The following is a 20,215-nucleotide window of genomic DNA, read 5'->3' on the forward strand; positions in this document are numbered from 1 at the left end:
CCTAAAGCCCACCAAAGCTACAGAGTGAGCACAAATACTTGCAAACCACATATCCAACGAAAGACAAGTGTCTGGATGATATAAGCAATTCTTAGAACTCAGCATTTAAAAGCACACATGCAGTTAGAAACTGTGCAAAAGGGCACAAGTATTGTGGCACAATATGTTAAACCTCTACTTGGGAGGCCCACTTCCCTTGTCAGAGTGTGTGGTTCAAGACCCGGCTACTCCAAGATTCTAATCAAGCTTCCTAATAATGTGTTTGCTATGGTTCAAGTACCTAGGTTCCTGCCACCTATTTAGGAGCTCCAGATGGAGTTCCTGGCACTTTTCTTTGGCCTGATCTCGCACTAGCAGTTGCAAGTACTTGGGGATTGAAGCAGTGTATGCATGATTCTCTCTCTATCCCCCTCCCTCCCGCCTCTATCTCTCTCTCTGTGTCACTTTGCCTTTCAAGTAAATAAATAGGGGGCCAACTTTGCTGTGCAGAAGGTTAAGTTGCCATATGAAACACTAACATCCCATAAGACCACTGTTCAGGTCCTGACTGCTCTACTTCTAATCCAACTCCCTGCTACCTGGAGAAATCAGAGGGAGATGGCCCAGGTTCTTGGACCCCTGCATTCACATGGGAAACCTGGGTGGAGTTCCAGGTTCCTGGCTTCTGTCAGGCCCAACCCTGGCTATTTTGCAGCCAGAAAGTGGAAAAAATAAACAAATCTTTTGAAAACCAATAAAATATGCAAAAGCTATGGACAGCTATTTCACTAAAGAGGGAAAATCAGCATATAAAAACAAATTCAGCATTATTAGCCTTTAGCAAAATACAAATTAAAACCGCAGTGAGACATCACTACACTGCTATGAGAATGACTAAAATAGTCACAACACCAAAAGTTGACAAGAATGCAGAGGAAGAACCGGATTGCCCAAGTTTTATTGATAGGAACATAAAACAACCATTCTGGAAGACTTAGCAGTTGTTTGCTTTTTTTAATATATAAAGCTAAGCACACAACTGTCATTCAATCCAACAATGACAACCTTCAATGCTTCTCTAAGAAAAAAAAATGAAAATACTTTCACACAAAAACTCCTATATAAACATTCTTAGCAGCTTGATTTGAAATTGTCAAGGGGTTGGAGCTAATCCACTAAATCCCGGGAGGGCAATGTGGTAGATTCAGACTGGTCACAGAGGAGCAGAGCGTGTCGAGGGTTAAGCTCTCCTGGTTTACAATGAGGCTCTCAGTACACCAAGTAAGTGAAATTCTATAATTATAGAATTGCCCTTTGAATTTCTTTCTCTAATTCAAAAGGATAGGAACATATAAATATGAAGTGACAGAGGGAGTGGGTGTGACTGGAAAGAGGAAAAATGTCAATTCTCTCTCCCTCTCTCCTCTCACTTGCTCTCTCTTCTGCACTGACCTTCATTGTCCTTGGCATCCCGACTGAAGAAACGGACCCTTGAGAGGAACACTAAATCACCAAGCTACTCAGGAATCCAGGCTGATATTCCACCAACTAACACCCTAGACCAGGCTTACCCTCTGTCCCTGGGACTTCTTAGCTGGGTAAGGACACCCAGTTCTCCAATCTTAGCTACCCAAAAAAATCTGTGAAGTCTTGGCTATGTCCTCCCACTATCACCATTCACAAGAATGGAGGAGATTTAACTAGTTGGCCTAGACAACTCCCCCCAAGGTGTCCCACTAATTGGTTTTTAAATTCTACTAAGGGTTCATAGCCCCAGTGGGGCTGATTTAGAGACTCACCTCTTCTTTCCACTGTCCTGGCACATGTGGTGGACTGAAACAGCTTCTGGAAGAGGCCCACTGGCTCACCACTGTACCACTGTACCACTCAGAGAAAGGCTAGCTGGACTCTTTTTGGCTTGTTCTTTTAGAGCAAACATCATGTGATTTCGTGGCACTCCTCTAGCCTGGGCTGAAGCAAGGCCAGAAACCTTGGACTCCCACGGTCACAGGCTGCTCGAGGCAGCACAGTGAGCAGTCCTCTACCCGGTTCCTCCAGTCCCTGGGAAAAGAATGCAGCCTGAGAGGAGACCTTCCAACAGTGGAAACACCCAAGTGCCCAGAGGCACATTCATGAGCGTTAGCAACATGGAATTTCTTTTCAAATGTCAAAACTGCAAAACATGCAAGCCCACTTATTTGTACATTTGGCTCACTGGGCAAAGAGAGGGTGAAAATAGCCTGAATTCCATTCATGTCATTGTGTTTATAAATCTAGGTCCAGAAACATGAAGATGACAGGCCTCACAGACAAGAGACAAGATTTGTAAGAGGTAGGGGAAAGGCATCATGTCAGTCAAGGAGTCCTAGGCAGAGCTGTGGCCATCCTGGCTGTCCACTTACAGCTGCAAGACCTTGGCCTAACTTCTCTACATCTCAGTTTCTCTAGCTAGTAGAAATGATAAGCAATACCTGCCTCATAGTTGTGCTGCTTTACCATTTATATAAGAATGAGATAAAATTAAAGAAAAAAAAACTGTGGCTTAAATACTACCAAGTCAATTTAAAGACAAAGATGAAAAGGAATGGCATAGATTTTTAAAATATACCAATCACTGTGTGTGTGGATAGGCAGACAGAGAAAAATAAAGGCGACTTGTGGCAAAGATCAAGTTCCTCAAACTTCATGATTTAAATCCATACCACTCTTTCGTTTTGCCTGCATGGCTGTATTACCCATCCTCTTTACACAAATTCTAGACTATAATAAATGAAAGCATTTAGCCTAAAGGCTTCTAGAGTGTATTTAGGCAAGGCAGGCATTTGGCACAGTAGTTGACACCCTACATGGATGCCTGCCTCCCATATCAGTGTGTGGGGTCAAGTCCTGTCCGCCATTCCAATTCCAGCTTCCCACTAATACACACACTGGGAGATAGCAGATGATGGCTCAAGTACAGTGTTCTCTCCACCCACATGGGAGACTTGAATCGCATTCCACACTCCAGATTTTGGCCTGGCCCACATGCAAGTATATAGTAGGCATTTGGAGAGTGGTACAGCAGATGGAGAATCTCTCTCTCTCTCTCTCTCTCTCCCTCTCTCTCTCTCTCTCTCTCTCTCTCTCTCTCTAAGTCTCTTTGGCTTGCAAATAAAATTTTCAATTAAAAATAAAATAAGCAAACATAGTCCCAGCAGAATCATTGCACCTAACAGTGCTGTTTCACATTTGAGCTGCCCCAGTGGAAATACCAATAGGATTATTATTAGTACAGGAAACAATTAAAAATAGTCTCCTCTTTAAATTTATTTTTCAATATGAGATTCTGCAAGTTCACCGCATCAAAGAGCAATATTTATATGAAGATCCCCAACTACAAACTGTTCAGCAGTGGTACTGGATGTGCAAAGAGAGAAAAATTGCTCAAATAAAGTGGATCAGAGCTTCTAAGTAATTTGTTTCAATTATCTATTGATGAGTAATAAACCCCCAAATCTTAATGGCTTAAAGCAGCAATAATCACCCATTTACTAATGACTTAGCCATTTGGGCAGGCCTCAGAAAGGATGGCTCATTTTTCTTCTGTATGACATCAGTTAGGATTGCTTAGGCTTACAAATTCACTTCTTAGGGCCTGCACAGTGCTTGACAGGCTAATCCTTAGCATGAAGCACTTTCCATCCAGCTCCCTGCTTATGGCCTGGGAAAGCAGGAGAGGATGACGCAATACCTGAGGGCTATCCAGAAGAGGATCCTGGCTCCTCGCTTCATACAAGCTTAGCTCTGGCCACTGCAGCCTTTTGGAGAGTGAACCAGTGGATGGAAGGTCTGTCTCCTTTTCTCTGTAAATCTGACTTTCCAATAAAAATAAATAAATCTCTTTAAAAAAATGTTTTTTAAATATCTACTTCTGAGTTGGCTAACCAGACAGTGTTAGCTCCCATGTGGGAGCTCAGCCAAGAACCATGGTTGCATGGACTTCCTCATAGCATGGTGGCTCAGTCCCAAGGCAGGAAGCTTGAACTAGGAGGCTTTGATAAAGCCTCGGTTCAAAATTCCTTCAAAACAGGCTGGCATTGTGATGTAGCATGTAGTCACCCACCTGTGACACTGGCATCCTAAATGGACACCACTTCATGTCCTGGCTGCTCCACTTCCTACTAGGCCACTAGCAGCAGAAGATGGCCATCTATGTGGGAGACCCAGAAGCTTCTGGATTCAGCCTAACCCAGGCCTGGTTGTTGTAGGGCATCTAGGGTATAAATCAACAGATAGAATATCTCTCTCTGTGTCTCCCTCTCTATCTGTAACTCTTTCAAAACAAAATAAATCTTTTTAAAAATTCAAAGTTACCACAAACAATTTCTTACATGTTCTGCTATTCAAATCATTCACAGGCTTAACCAGGTCGAGAGGAGTCTTACGCTTTATTTCTTGATCATAGGAGTGGCATGTGATGTGAGCTCACCTTCAGAGATTAAGAACACAAACTCTCACTAGCCGACAAACAGGTGACTGATTAATAGAGGTCAAATACACTGGGATGAATGAAGATTCATTACCCTAAGAAAGAGGCAATTGGAGAAAGTACAATAAATGGAAAAACAGGCTCAAGACAGAGTCCTTCCTTTTAAGACACAATCACATCGCTTAAAGCCATCAGCAACCTGAAATCTTTTGTGAACTCCTTTGGTGCTAAAACTAAGCTCCTAGGATGCTTAAACTATCTCTCTATTGAATGCATTTGAAGTAGCACCAGGGTTAGCATGAATTAAATCTAGTTTACTTGCCGTTTTAATAGCCTTACAGAAATCACTAAATTTTCCTGGGTCTCACTTTCCACATTTGCAAATTGTGGATAATAATATTTACCCTGTTCACCAAGTGCAGGATGTTCCTAGGTTTGCAGTTGGTTATAGCTGCAAACCAAGTCCAGGAAAGGAGGAGAAACAATATACACAAACCTCTCACACAACCCTCCACACTTGTCTTTCTGCCTCTATCAACCAGCTGGAGGCAGCAAATCCAATAACGGACGCTGAGGCCCTAAAAGGCTGATGGGTCTGCCAAATGGAAAAGCGTTAGTCCCTGAAAGCCTGCACGAAATGAATTGTTCCCCGTTCGCCATCAGTTGCATTGGGCTGCCATATGAGCAGAAAATACATGGGTCACATCCAGTGCCGAGCTTCTACGGGGCTGTGTTACAGCAGTTAGAATTAATCTTGGGAGTGTGCATACAGATCTGGACAGCAAGGGAGAAGTATCTGACCCTAAACAGTATCCTGTAGAAGGACAACTGATTGACTATACATGAGACAGTGGATTGGATATACAAAACGAAGAGAGATGTGTCTATGCAAGGATGTAGAAACAATTGATGAGTTCAATAGACACGCTAGTGGGAATTCCCATAGTCTCAAGTCAACTCCCACTTGCTGTTGATATGTAAATTCCTCAAACCCTCCGCTCTGATACCTACGTGACCCTCAGTCTTTAAAAAGTTTGATGCTGCTAATAAACTTTGGCTATTGGCCATCGGTCAACTGTCCTTGTGTATTATTATCTGCTCAATGCACCAAGTTGACCGTGATGCCCAGTGAACACCTCCAAGGGAATATTAACTGGAGCTGCATATCAACATCTGCCAAGGGGCCACACAAAACAGATCATTTGATGAGACCTCAAAAGACAATTTTCTCTGAATTACATGGACAGATTGATGCTTACCACTTAGTAACTGAAGCCACTCATTATCAGCTATGGATTGTTCATAATGATGGAGGGATGCAAACCTGAAAGACAGAGAAAGGTGTTTGAGGAGATGGAGAAAAGGCTTACTTTCATGAGCTCAGCTGGGGTTACCTTCTCTTGTGATACTGAGATGCGTGCATGAATTCTGTCATTGAAAAGCTACTTTAAACACACACTGTGTAGTCCCTTGGATGTATCTCTGAACAACTATGCTTCTTTTAAGGAATGTATAATGTACCAAGAGAGACATTTACAACCAGTCATGTGCATAAATACTCACATGAGGGTGACAGATAATAGGTTGCTGTAAAGGAAAGCACAAAGCTCATACAATTAGAGCATTTACGCATAATTGTGAGATACAGGGATGAACTAAACTCACCGAGAGAAGGGAAGTCTCCTGGAGAAAATGCCATTGAGGAGCAGGTGTGTGACACAGCAGTTAAGATACTGCTCAGGGGGCCCGGCGGCGTGGCCTAGCGGCTAAAAGTTGTTGCCTTAAATGAGCAGGGATCCCATATGGACACCAGTTCTAATCCCAGCAGCTCCACTTCCCATCCAGCTCCCTGCTTGTGGCCTGGAAAGGCAGTCGAGGACGGCCCAATGCTTTGGGACCCTGCACCCACATGGGAGACCCGAAAGAGGTTCCTGGTTCCTGGCCTCAGGTTGGCTCAGCACTGGCGGTTGCACTCACTTGGGGAGTGAACCATTGGACGAAAGATCTTCCTCTCTGTGTCTCCTCCTCTCTGTATATCTGACTTTGTAATAAAAATAAATAAATCTTAAAAAAGAAAAGATACTGCTCAGGGATGCACTGGATGGAGGCAGGTACACAATAGCATTTGTGGCACAGAGGATTAACCTATCACTTGCAATGCTAGTATCCCATATAGCCACCAGAGTCCCAGTAGCACCACTTCCAGTCCAACTCCTTACAGATATGCCTGGGAAAGCAACAGAAAATGGCCCAGGTGCTTGGGCGCTTGCACCCATGTGGGAGTCTTACATAGGCTCTTGGCTACAGTCTAAACCAGCCCTGGCTGTCACAACCATTTGAAGAGCAAGCGCAAGTGGAAGATCTCTCTGTGTCTCTAATTCTGCCTCCCAAATAAACAAATAAATCCTTTGAAAAAAAAAAGTTACTGCTTGAAATGCCCACATCCCGTGTTCCCATGTGGGCGTCCCTGGATTTAAGCCTTGACTACACCTCCAGTTCCGGCCTCCTGTTAATGCGCACCCTGGGAGGCAGCAGATGGTGGTCGGAGTAGATGAACCTTTGCTACCCACACAGGAGATTTGGACTGAGTTACTGCTTTCTGATTTTAAACTCTCCTAGTCCTGGTGTTACATGAATTTTAAGGACTGAATCAACAGATAGAAAAACAGAATTCTTTAGCCTAGCACAGTAGCCAATAGAACTCTCTGTGTCTGTCCTTCAAAAACTAAAAATATGTGATTTTTAACAAAAAAAAAGACAGCAACTTTGAAATATATAGGGTTATTAAGAGTTGTCCAGGAGAAAAATACTCCAGGTAGAACAAACAATACTTTTACCAACAATAGTAACCAATGCTTTCATAATACTTATTATATGGTAGGTACCTCTCTAAGTATTTCACATATATTAATGCATTTAATCCTAACAGAAGCCTTATGAAATGGACATTGTTATCATTATTATTTTACAAAGGAAAAAACTGAGGCATGGAAATATTACCACATTGGTAATGAATGGAAAACAGGGATCTGAAACCAAGCAATCTGGCTCCAAGAGGTCACACTCTTAAACAAGCTGCTCTCCAGGGACTTGGCTCAATGTAGGCAGGAGCAGAGACAACCTGTGTGGCTAAAACTCGGTGATCAGTAGAGGAAGTATCAGAGGGTCCAACCAGAAAGATACGGATTGGGGAATTCCTTTAAGGATGGGAAAACTGTAAGGCATGCGAAGTTAATAAGATCTTATAAGCCTTCTTAGTTTTTGTCCTTGCACCATGAACTTGCGCCCCCAGTGAGCCATAACCAGTAGGCAATGGGGAAGTACCCTTGCCCAGAGAGTAGTAGTACACACAACCTCCCAGCCACCGATTCTATCTGCTTCAGGGACCACCTGGCATCCAACCAACCAGTTCAAAGTCCCTGTTGCCTTCAGAAATGAGTTTTGCTGATGATGCTCTGACCACACAGCCAGCCTGCCACACCTCCCAGATAAAGCCCGGTGAGCTGTCTACATTTAACTGTGTCAGCACAACCATTGCTCTCACATGCTCTCCTTGCACCGTACACAAAGCTTGCTCCCTTCCTGCAGTCATGTGAAGGGAAATGGAAGCTTCTAGAACAATCGTGTCAATCTGGTATGTACCAGCCACACGTGCCTATTTAAGTTAAATACATAAAAATTTAATTAAATAATTAACATTTCTGTTCCTCAGTTAAACTAGGCATATTCCAAGTACACAATAGCTGCATGTGACTCGTGGCTACCCCTTGTGTATCACAAACATAGAACCTTTTCTATCAATGCAGAAAGTTCTGTCGGATAAGCTCTGCTCTGGAAACCTCCTTCAGACCCCCTGAAGCTTACTTCAAGCTGTAAAATCTCAGCAGAGACCAGGATGCACTTCATACCAAAACCCTTCCTACTTCACTGCTGTTTACTTGCCTACATAGGGGACACTTTCTCCATGAGCTGACATACGATAAACTCAAAATAAAAATAAAGATCTGAGAGAGGTCACATCTTTAAATCATTCAACTAGATTACTCGACTAAGCTACTTACCATTTTGCTAAACAGTCTCAGATAGCTAGGTCAAAATTTGCTTAAAAAATGGACAAGCTGGGTTATCGCCTCATTTCAGACTTGCAGGCAAACACTGGAGCAAGCTACTTAACCTTTCTGACCCTCACACCAGGAATTAAATGAGATAATGTGTAAAAATATTTGATAAGCACCCAAGAGCAGTGTGGTTCTCATCTTCCTCCTCCCAGCGGCAGGTGGCACAGTGGGAAGAACTCTGCCTGGTTGTGATGGGCTAGTTGTTACTGAACTGATCACAGATCTTCTGCAAGTATTTAGTCACAGCTCTTGGTTATGTCTCACTACAGCTCTCCATCACGATTTTTGACTGCCTTTTCATTGAAGTCTATACATTATGTGATTGAAATCATGCCGGGTCTTATATCCAGATTTTTAAATCAGTTATGTAGCATAGAATTGTGAACATTGCTTGAAAACATTTACATTAACAAATTGAGATTTTAGAAAATATTACCCCAGCTCAGCCTAATATTACAAAATATTTCCCTTTGGGAGTCCACGGTGAAGACTTCAGTAACTAGGTTCCTGCTACTCACATAAGAGATCTAGATTGATTCCTGGCTCCTGGTTTCAGCCATGACTCAGCAGTGTCTGTCTCAATCATCTGAATAATGAGCAAACAGAAGGGAACTCTCTACCTGAGATTCTAAAGAAGTTTTTAAAATCAATCTTTTAGATCAAGCAAAATAGCTGATATAATTTTAACTCATAAAAGCAAAGGCAAATTGTCCTCAGCACTGGAAATATTTCTAGTACGATTTTTAATGAAAACTATGAGACCCGCTATTTCCAGTTTCCTACAAATGTGCACCCTGGGAAGCAGCAGGTGATGGTTTAACTACCTGCCTCCCACATCCTCCCACACACAGCCCAGCCCTGGCTGTTACAAGAATTTGGAGCAGTAACCCTCTGGTTTATTCTCTCTCTCTCTCTAATTCTCTCTCCCTCTCTAAACAAAGAACTTTTAAAATTTTTTACAGACTTTTATTTATTTTTATTGCAAAGCCTGATATACACAGAGGAGGAGAAACACAGAGGAAGATCTTCCATCCGATGGTTCACTCCCCAAGCGGCCGCAATGGCTGGAACTGAGCCAAGCCAAAGCTAGGAGCCTGGAACTTTCTCCAGGTCTCCCATGTGGGCGCAGGGTCCCAAAGCTCTGGGCCATCCTCGACTGCTTTCCCAGGCCACAAGCAGAGAGCTGGATAGGAAGTAGAGCTGCCCGGATTAGAACCAGCGCCCATATGGGATCCTGGGTGTACAAGGCGAGCATCTTAACCACTGTGCTATCGTGCCGGGCCCATGAACTTTTAAAATTTTAATAAACTATAGAGACAAATTTCAGCTTCAGAATTTTAAGTTTCATGGATGATTTTCAAACATGCCAAGCATTTTAGTCAATATTGAATATATTTGTAGTAGCCAGATAATTTCTGAAATTCATGGGGAAGATTCTGGGAGTTAGATTTCTTGAAAAGTTAAGAGAAAATGTTCAAAGACAAAACTATCTGAAGGAGAGTGTAAAGAATGTAGTAGGAGCAGAAGGAAGGAGTGAGAGGAAAACAGTCAAAGTTTAGTGCTTACCGTCTCCTGAAGGAAGCTGGGAAGTGACACCTGGAAATGGCACGTGAGAAGATCTACTTGTACTATCAACTACAGTAAGGACCTTCTTCTGGCCCAAAGAAACAAGTTTCAGTATAGGCGTTTGAGGCCAACTTCATTCCCATGCTCACAGGGATTCTTGCAACTGCATCTGATGAAGATGGCACCAACACCCCCTCGAACATGCCTTTGAACCTGACGATGACTAATCTCCCTATGACCTCACGGTCCTTGCTTCTCATTTTTTAAAGTCAAAATAAATTTTTCACAACATAATTTAGAGATGAGCCACATGGCTTAGTAGACTAAGCTTCTGTCTGCGGCACCAACATCCCTTGTGGGATTGGTTCACGTACTGGCTGCTCCAGCTCCAATCCAGCTCCCTACTTATCGACTGGGAAAGTGTCAGGATTGCCAAAGACCTTGAGACTCTGCATTCATGTGAGAGACCCAAAAGAGGCTCCTGGCTTCTGGATTCAGATCAGCTAGCTCTGACCATTGCAATTGCAGCCATTTGGAGATCTCTCTCTCTCTCTCTCTCTTTGTAACTCCATCTTTCAAATAAAAATACAATGGATCTTCAAAAAATTTAACACAGGAGGGATTTGAAACAATGAAGAATCCAACTGGAAATCACATGTAAGTCAAAAATTCATCCACTATTTAGTGACCAAATGATGTGACACATGATCTGTTTGTTTTGTCAGTCATCACTGCTTCTCAGTCTTTTGGCTAAGATCAAGTGTTTTGTCAGTCATCAGGCAACACACATATAGAGGAGTCTCTCCTGTATATGTGTCACTCTGCATTTTGTTTCTGAGCCTCTAGTTTGACATTTGTGTGTCAATAATGTTCATAAAACGTGGGCATTTTCACAGCACGATTGGTGTGGACACTTACATTGCACCTCAGAGCACTTCGGTTCAAGTCCTGGTTCTGCTTCTGAGTTCAGCTTCCCACTAATATGCACTGTGGGAGGCAGCAGATGATGGCTCAGGCTGCTGCCACTGAACTACTTGAAGGAGGAAAACAGTTCCTGGCTCCTAACTTCAGCCTGACCCCAGCCCTGGCTTCTGTAAACTCTGAGGAATGAACTTAAAGACTAAAGAATTCTCTCTGTTCCTCTCACTATCTTCTTGTGTGTCCCTTTACCTTTCAGATAAAGTTAACTGCATTTTATTTAGGGCTGGTATGATGCATCAGTGGGCTAATACTCTGCCTTGCAAGTGTCAGCATCCCATATGGGTGCCAGTTTGTGTCCCAATTGCTCCACTTCCATCCAGCTCCCTGCTTATGACTTGGGAAAGCAGTGGAAGATGGTACAAAACCATTGGACACTGCAACCACCTCCAAGACCTGGAAAAGCTCCTGGTTTTTGACTTCAGATTGGCTCAGCTCTAGTCATTGCAGCCATATAGGGAGCAACTCAGTGGATAGAAGATCTTTGTCTCTGTCTCTCCTCTCTGTAAATGTCCCTTTCCAATAAAAACAAAACAAAACAAAAATCTTCTTTTAAAGGTTGATCTCAGAGAGGCCAAATAGTTGGCCTGTGGTTAATATTGGTGACTGTGATGTTTATAGTCACACTCAGCACTGTGCAGTCGTTGCACACATGATCTCAGTTAAAGCTCACCACAAGCTTTGAGGTGCACATTGTCTCCTGGTTACGTATAAGGAACCTCCAGCTGCGAGGCAGCAAAGCATGGAAGATCTTTCTCTCTGTGTCTCTCTTTGTATATCTGTCTTTCCAATAAAAATAAATGCAACTTAAAAAAATACTTTTTAGTTAGAATTTTTAAACATAGTAGGGTTCACAGATGCCAGGCTCTGCCTCCTTCCAGGCACAAGGCAGGACTTAAGTGGCCCACTTTTCAGTCTTCCACAGAAGCAGCACAGATAACTCCTTAGCACAGACCCCCTCCTGACGTTTCCTCTGCATTTCTACATATGAGTAAACATTTACAGAATATGCAGCGGAAAAATGTTCAGAATTATGAACTGAATTTGTCCCATACTGCACCTCTTCAATCCAAAGGGCTTGACTCAAGAGTTCATTTCCATGGGAAGAAAAAAAGAAAACCCAAGGCTCAGTTTCCCAAAGTCGAAAGCTTTTGGAATGAGAAGGCACCTGCTACCTACAAAGCCTTTGGAAAAATATAATACACAGGAAGGAGAGGGTCTAAGGACAAAGGAATTCTTGAGTCTTGATTTTCCTACCCTTGACTATTGCCCTGGAGAGTTGGGGAGTGTCTCTAAAATCCAATTCTGGAGGATGCCATGGTGAGGGAATCGGCGGCCTGTGTTTGAGGCAGAGCCTGAGAAGTTGGCTGTAGACAGTGTCCCAGACCTGTGTATGAGCACGAACTGTGTGATGAGCCCTCCCTGGGCCTACAGAATGACTTCTGTGCCCACGGAGAGGTAGGCAGTGAACACAGGGCAGGGATGCTTGTGCGAACTGATGACCAATAGGGCAAGAGCTAAGTGTCTAGACAGATGCCTGTGTGGGATGAGGACCTTGAGAGTCAGTGGACTGACTGCTACTTCCACTCCCGGTGCATTGGAACTTAGCCTTGGCCAGGAGAAATTCCAAATCCATTGAGATTGCTTCCATAAGGCTGGTGCTGTGGGAATTCAAAACACAAATCAGAAATATCAGCTCTATTTTTCCTAACTTTATGAACTTGATATCCAGCACAAATATTAGATTTTTGGGGTAAATGGTACCATGATCCATATGGTGTGCATATTTTTCATTCGTATATCTGCAAGTAATTCCAACACATGATATTCCAAATACATATGATGAATATTTATTATTTTTTTGGAAGAATTGGCAACATTCCCAGGTGTGCTCAAGATTTCTTTTTTTTTTAAAGAATAATTTTTTTTTTCCGTTGGAAAGTCAGATATACGGAGAGGAGGAAAGACAGAGAGGAAGATCTTCTATCCACTGATCTACCTCCCAAGTGGCCACAAAGACCAGAGTTGTGCTGATCTGAAGCCAGGAGCTCAGAGTTTCTGCCAGGTCTCCCATATTGGTACAGGGTCCCAAGGCTTTGGACCATCCTCAACTGCTTTCCCAGGCCACAAGCAAGGAGCCAGATGGGAAGCAGGGCTGCTGGGATTAGAACCGGCACCCATATGGGATCCTGGCATGTTTAAGGCAAAGACTTTAGCAGCTGGGTTACCACATTGGGCCCAAATTATCTTCCTCAAATCTTTCGATCATTGTTGTATTGTTTTCCTCTCTTCTGGATTTGTCAGAGTTCTATACTAGTTATGGATGTCAGTCCTCTGTCTTTCACACATACTGTGAAATTATCTTCCAAGTCAGTGACTCTTCTCTCTTTAGATTATTTCCCTGCAATATAAAATCTTATGTAGTAAAGACTGTTGGTATTTCTACAAAGGTCTTCGGTGTGAATAGCCTTTTATTACAGTATCACAGAATAAGTGTTTTATGTTTTACATTGACCACTGTCGATTTAAATTTCTACATCCATTTAAAACATTCCCCACCCCCCCCAGAGGCAGGTATTGTGGCACAGTGGGTTAAGCCGCTGGGACACCCACATTCGATATCAGAGTGTCTGTTTGAGTGTGAGCTGCTCTGTTTATCATGTAACTTCCTGCTAGTGTATCTGAGGGGGCAATGGATGCTGGGCTAACCTCTTGGGTCTCTTCCACCTCTGGGGAAGACCCAGATGGAGTTATGGGCTCCTGGCTTTGGCCTAGCCCACTTCTGGCTGATGCTGATGAGGTCATTTGAGGAGTGAAACACTAGATGGATGAACTCTCTCTCCCTTTCTCTCTCTCTCTCTCATCTCCCTGCCACTGTGCCTTTCTTTTCAATTTTCCTTTTTAGTTTTATTTCTGATGATGTTTACATGGTTGAGAAGAAAGACTGCCCATGTGGATCACTAATTAGGGTGAGAAAGGTCCAGGAATAGGGGATGCTGGCACCGCAGGTAGAGGATCAGCCAGATATCCTACTGTGCCAATCGCTATATTTCCCTCCCTCTCTCTCTCTCTCTCTTTAAGCTTATATTTATATATATATAAAGTCATATATACACAGAGAAGGAGAGACAAGAAGGAAGATCTTTGGTCTGATGGTTCACTCTGCAAGTGGCCGCAACGGCTGGAGCTAAGCCAATCTGAAGCCAGGAGCTTCTTCCAGGTCTCCAGCATGAGTGCAAGGCTCGAAGGCTTTGGGCCATCCTCTACTGCTTTTCCAGGCCACAAGCAGGGAGCTAGATGGGAAGCGGGGCTGCAGGGATTAGAACAGGCACCCATATGGGATCCCAGCACATGCAAGGCAAGGACTTTGTCTGCTACACTATTGCACCAGGCACGATCCCTGTATTTCTTTACTTAACTGTCCCAAAGTATGCTCTTTGTTTTGTTTCTACACATATACACATATCCTCTTGAAAGTTTTGTTTTTTACTTTGGAAATTTGCAAATGTAAATACAAACATAAATCAGGCAAAATTGTAAATATCCTATTTCTCTAATAGCCTTCACTGAATGGTCTTAGCATCCATAAATTACATTACATTGTAAAAATGCATTTTTGCCTTGCATGCACTGGGATCACATATAGGCATTGATTTGTATCCCAGCTGCTGCACTTCCCATCCAGTTCCCTGCTTGTGGCCTGGGAAAGCAGTAGAGAATGAATGGCCTTTTGGACCCTGCACCCATCTGGGAGATCCAGAAGATCCTGACTGCTGGCTTTGGATCAGCTGAGCTCCAGCCATTGTGGCCAATGAAGGGTGAATTAGCAAATGAAAGATCTTTGTTTTTCCTCCTCCCTGTATATCTGCCTTTCCAATAAAAATAAATAGCTCTTTTTTAAAAAGAGGTGCAAAAGTTGTCATTCTTAGTTGTATTGCTTTGTTCTATATTCATTACACAATATCCTTTATAAAAATATTTTATTTGCAAGACAGAGAGATAGAGACTGGGAGACAGAGAGAGAGACTGTCCAACTGCTAGTTTACTGTGCAAATGCCCACAGAGCCAGGAATTGGTAACCCAGCCACTCCAGTGTCAGATGTGGCTGTCTGAAGCAACGTCTTAACCATGTGCCAAACACCTGCTCTTCCCTTGCTCTTATGATTTGTGTATCACTTGGTATTTTTACCTAGAAATCCAAGGAGTTTTCCTGGACATCCAAGAAAATGTCATATTTAACAATTCTGAGTTAATCATCAATATAATAGAGTATACGTCTCCAATTTATAGGTTCAGGATTTTACAACCATTTAAAGGTTATATTAAGTTATAGTTCTGAGTGTTGGTCTTTATTCATTATCTTTTTGGGGGAATTTAAGTATAAATGTGTTAGGTCTTCCTTTCTGCACCTTTCTGTTTTTTACTTAGTTTTAATCATAGGAAATTTTCCTGCCCACTTTTCCATGTTTCCTTTCTATTCCATTAAATATATTCTTGCATATATTTTAATAGCATTTTAAAAGATTTGCTTATTTATTTGGAAGGCAAAACAACAGAGGAAGAGACCAAGAGAGAGGAGGAAGCAGGAAAATGGAAGGAAGAAGAAAAGGAGGAAGAGAGAGGTATTTTCCATTTGTTGGTTCACTCTCCAAATGGTTTCAACAGCCAGAGCTGGGCCAGGACAAAGCCAGGGACCAAGAACTCTATCTGGGTCCCCTACATGTAAGTGGCAGGAGCCTAAGTACCATCATTAAATTCTGAGGGGCATCAGCAGGAAGCTCTATTGAAAGCGGAGCAGCCGGGACTCAAACCAGCACAGAAGCACTGCATGGGCAAGCAGTAACATAACCAACTTTATGCCAACACCTGTGGATTTCAATTTCATTTTTTTCCTTCATTCTCACTCATGTGTTCGCTCAACCTTTTTCACATCTTTTGGCCCTTTTTATTCCACATTTTACTCCACGTATGCGAACTTGATTGGAGGTGTTCTTTTATGTCTGTCATTGCTATTTAATATTCTTTGATTCATACTGGCCCATTTGTACTAGTTTTCTCTGCTTTGAGTCTTCGGTGGTTTTATTAGCTGAACAAATCTTATTCTCTATTTTCACTTGCAGATTATTTCATGTGGATGCTATCTGCCTTTCTTTCTTCAAAGTTATTGGGGTTTCCTGGGTCAGGTGTTTCTACATAGAAGTTGGATGACTGAAGTAGCTTACTAGGTTTCTTAATTCAAGGGCACCCTCTTCAGTTGGTATACTGACTTGCAATTTCTTCCATTACCAGCCTCTACTTTCGGAAAGAAAATTAAGGGGAGTTTAATGTCTTAGATTTTATCAGATTTTGTTTCTGTTGGACTCTTAATTTGAAACAACATATTTCTTTTTCCTTCTTCAAAAACAAATTTCCAAGAGATGCTGTTTCCTTCTAAGGTTCCAAACAGGTGCACTTTCAAGCCCCTTCAACCTTCTCCCTCTGCCTCCCATTCCAGGATGGCTATTCTTGTCATTTCTGCATTTATTGTAGGACTCCCTGGAAACTCATTTCCATCTCTTCCCCCCACCCCAAGTCATTCCTGCTTAACTCTTCACTTCCAAAATAGCTCCACAGATGGTTGTGCCGATTTGATATTTACTTTCCCATTTGCATTATTCAATTTGCTTGTTAAGTTGCATGTATGGGCCAATTGTGATTCCATTTGTTGTCTTCACTGATTTGCAATTTCAGGTTTAGGGATCTGTCATTGTCTTCAGAGGTTCACTGATGAACCTCAATTTACAAATGATAGTTATATAAACTCTAGAGAATTGACCTGTTGTGCTGACTTCACACTGGGAAGACATATCAAGGTTTTTCATTTAGATAAAGTGCAAAAGACAGTTCATTCAGTCTCTAAGTAATTTTAGCTTGTCATAAGTAATTTTAGCTTGTTCCTCCTCCCCACAACTGTGTTGAATTTATAGAAAAATTCCACATCATGGTGAGTGTACATGAGCAAAATGTCCAGGACATTCGGTATGATCCCATGGCTAGTATGTCCTGTTTGTGATGATTGATGTACTCAGGATGATTGATGAATATGAGTGAGTCTAGAGTAGTCAATATATGTAGCCATTATTGTGAACAGTCATGACTCTGCCCTGACTGGCACTGCACTATTAGATCCACATGGTCCTATATGGTAGAGGAGACAGAAATGCAGGATAGAAACTCCTGATGGGATGACTTCCCATCTGTGCACAAGAGCCCTTCTCAGCTTGTCTAATGGACTGCTCAGAGCATCCTGGCTAGGAGAAAAGCTGTATGAGATACCCACCACCGTTCAGACCCTCCAGTAGGTAGGGCTCCCCAAGGCATACCTTGCGTACTGGTGAACAATGGAGAATTGACTGAAGTCCTGCAGTATCTTTGAGTCAATAAGAACAAGCAACAACAATTGGTGAGTGCAGGAGCTGCAGTGTTCATTATGCCACTAATGGGGTGGGTGATCCTGAGTAATTTTTCTGAGCCTTGGGTTTATCAAGTGTAACTTATGTATAGGTGCTTGGCCTATGTCTGTGCCAAAGTAAACCTCAATAAATTTTGACTGTTGTCTTCTATTACGGACAATAACAGCTTATGTGGTCATCTGCAAATAAGCACCTGATTTCATTTTATCACTGATGCCCACCTATTCATTGGCTGAAATTAATATGGACACTATCTCAACAGTTGAATTCTGAACTTTGGTAAGGGTCAGGGGAAGGTATCTTCAGTGATTGAAGTAGATAATGTTCTATAAATCCTACCTAACTCTACATGAGTGTCAATGCTAGAAAATCCTGACCACTGTGCCCCTATTTCATAGCCTATCGAGTAGCCAGGACCTTTCCACTTCCTCTCTAATCTGGAAATCCCAAATTGCCCCCACAAAGATATGCTGTTTGACCTGCTCAATGTCTTTTGAAAATTTTAAATCGCAAAATAAGATTTCTTTTTTTTTTAAGATTTATTTTTATTTTTTTTTAATTGGAAAGGCAGATATACAGAGAGGAGAGACAGAGAGGAAGGTCTTCCGTCCGATGATTCACTCCCCAAGTGAGCGCAACGGCCAATACTATGCCAATCCGAAGCCAGGAGACTCTTTCGGGTCTCCCACGTGGGTGCAGGGTCCCAAAGCTTTGGGCCGTCCTCGACTGCTTTCCTGGGCCACAGGCAGGGAGCTGGAAGGGAAGCGGGGCTGCTGGGATAGAATCGGCGCCCATATGGGATCCCGGGCATGCAAGGTGAGGACCTTAACCACTTGCGCCACCGCGCCGGGCCCAAAATAAGATTTTACATAGAAACAATTTCTGGTGCTAGCTTCAGCAGCACGTCTACTAAAATTGGAACAATACAGAGGTTAGCACAGCCACTGCGCAAGGATGACATGCAAATCTGCAATGCATTCCATATTTTTCCTTTTCACTGAACACAGGAAAGAAAAGTGGTAAAAATCAAGTCCTCTTCGAACAAGGGATGTATAAGCCTTGGTTGTAATATTGATTTTGATTTTGCTGTTCCTGTAATCCATGGTTCAGCTGAATTTGGTTATGGGGGTTAATTGCTGGAAACCAGATAACCTTTGGCAGTGCCAAATCAAAGCTGACAAGATCTAACATTGCAGTGGGCTGCAGAACTGGAATATTTGGCTATACACTAATGTCAATAACAGGACAGAATCTGCAGGATCACAAAATATCTTAGATTCTTAACACTTCAGCAAACTTTGCTTGGACATCAGGCACCAAATGCACTCATTTTGGCATTGCAACTAAGTATCAGCTGGTCAACAATTCTACTTCAACTTGAGTGGGTTACACGCAGACTGGGCCTGTAGTGAAGCTTACCCTGTCTGCTCTGGTTGACAAGAGCATTAATGCTGGAGGCCACAAACTTGGGCTAACCCTAGAGTCCAACTGAAAGAAACCTCTGGGAATCGATCTCTGAAGATTTGGCCTTAATATATTTCCAATGTAACAAGCAGGGAGGTGATCAAAACAAAGGATGATTCAAACAAGAGCTGCGTTTTAAATATTTAGACAGTTATTTGTTAGCTGGCATCTAGTTAAATTGGTTATAGCTCTAGTAACCAGCATTGTAGTTAGTGTAGCCACCTATACATCATTTAAATATATTTAGCTATTGAGTGTGCTACACACCAATAATGAAATAGATCTTTATGGAAACAGAAAAACACTTCAAATTTCTCTTGCCTAACTGGATAGTTCACACAAGCTTGGGTCACAATTCCCAAAATGGCAGCAACTGGCCAGATCTGAGAAGTGACACACTCCTCAGACAATGCCACATTCCTAATGTCTCCTGCTATTCCCAATGTCTCGCTTTCCCTCCCATTTCAGTCATTTTCCGTGTCTAACTTATTTCGTGAGGACAGTAAACATCTTAACCCAGACCAGTGGTAGGGTTAGTTTTATTAATGCAAACCTGATGTCATTTTCTGGCCCCTAGACTATGCTTTCTGCCACCAACCTGCTAAAATGAGGATCTTCCCAATTCTCTTTTTACCTCCCCAGTCCTGCCTCCAACCGGCATACATATGCACATTTCTCCACATGTACCCTTTCCTTCTCTTGGGATCTTTCACATCACCTAGATTAAACAGTAAGTCCTTTCATCTCTTGTTGGCCAGCCAATGGACTGTCCTCAATGATACATCAACAATGCTGTATAGTGTTACCTAAACACATGTTCATTCTCTAGAACTCTGTAAGAAACATGGGTCTTCTTTTTTTATCCCTAAAGTCTAATGGTGCTTGCTAACAAAATCAAAGCTATACATGGATTGCCTAGTCCTGGACCCAGGTGTATCTGTTAACTTTGAGCCAGATGATGCTGTGCTAACAAGGCTACCAAAATCTCAACAGCTTATAATCTCAAAGGTGTTTTCGTGCACATGGCACACCTGCCACAGACTGGCTACATCTCTGCTGCAAGTGACCACTTCAGGATCCAGGTTGAAGGGGAGGCCCATGGGACTGACAGCCTCATCGCAGGGTAAAGAAAATGGCAATAATCTGTGGATCTTACACCCTCTGTTCTGAAGCAGCAGTTTGATCTGTTG

General features: G+C 42.6%; 1 non-coding gene and 1 pseudogene across 1 annotated transcript; both read left to right on the plus strand.

Annotated features, from left to right (window-relative positions):
- Nucleotides 1-18,446: 18,446 nt before the first annotated feature.
- On the plus strand, nt 18,447-18,550 carry LOC121155395. The gene has a single exon (XR_005883657.1). It is a non-coding gene; the product is annotated as a U6 spliceosomal RNA (small nuclear RNA).
- A 5-nt stretch (nt 18,551-18,555) lies between these two features.
- LOC121155303 lies at nt 18,556-19,141 on the plus strand (annotated as a pseudogene).
- Nucleotides 19,142-20,215: the final 1,074 nt, after the last annotated feature.

Source organism: Ochotona curzoniae, unplaced genomic scaffold (genome assembly GCF_017591425.1).
Source record: "Ochotona curzoniae isolate NIBS_2020 unplaced genomic scaffold, NIBS_Ocur_1.0 contig_291, whole genome shotgun sequence".
In the NCBI taxonomy this organism is placed as follows: domain Eukaryota; kingdom Metazoa; phylum Chordata; class Mammalia; order Lagomorpha; family Ochotonidae; genus Ochotona; species Ochotona curzoniae.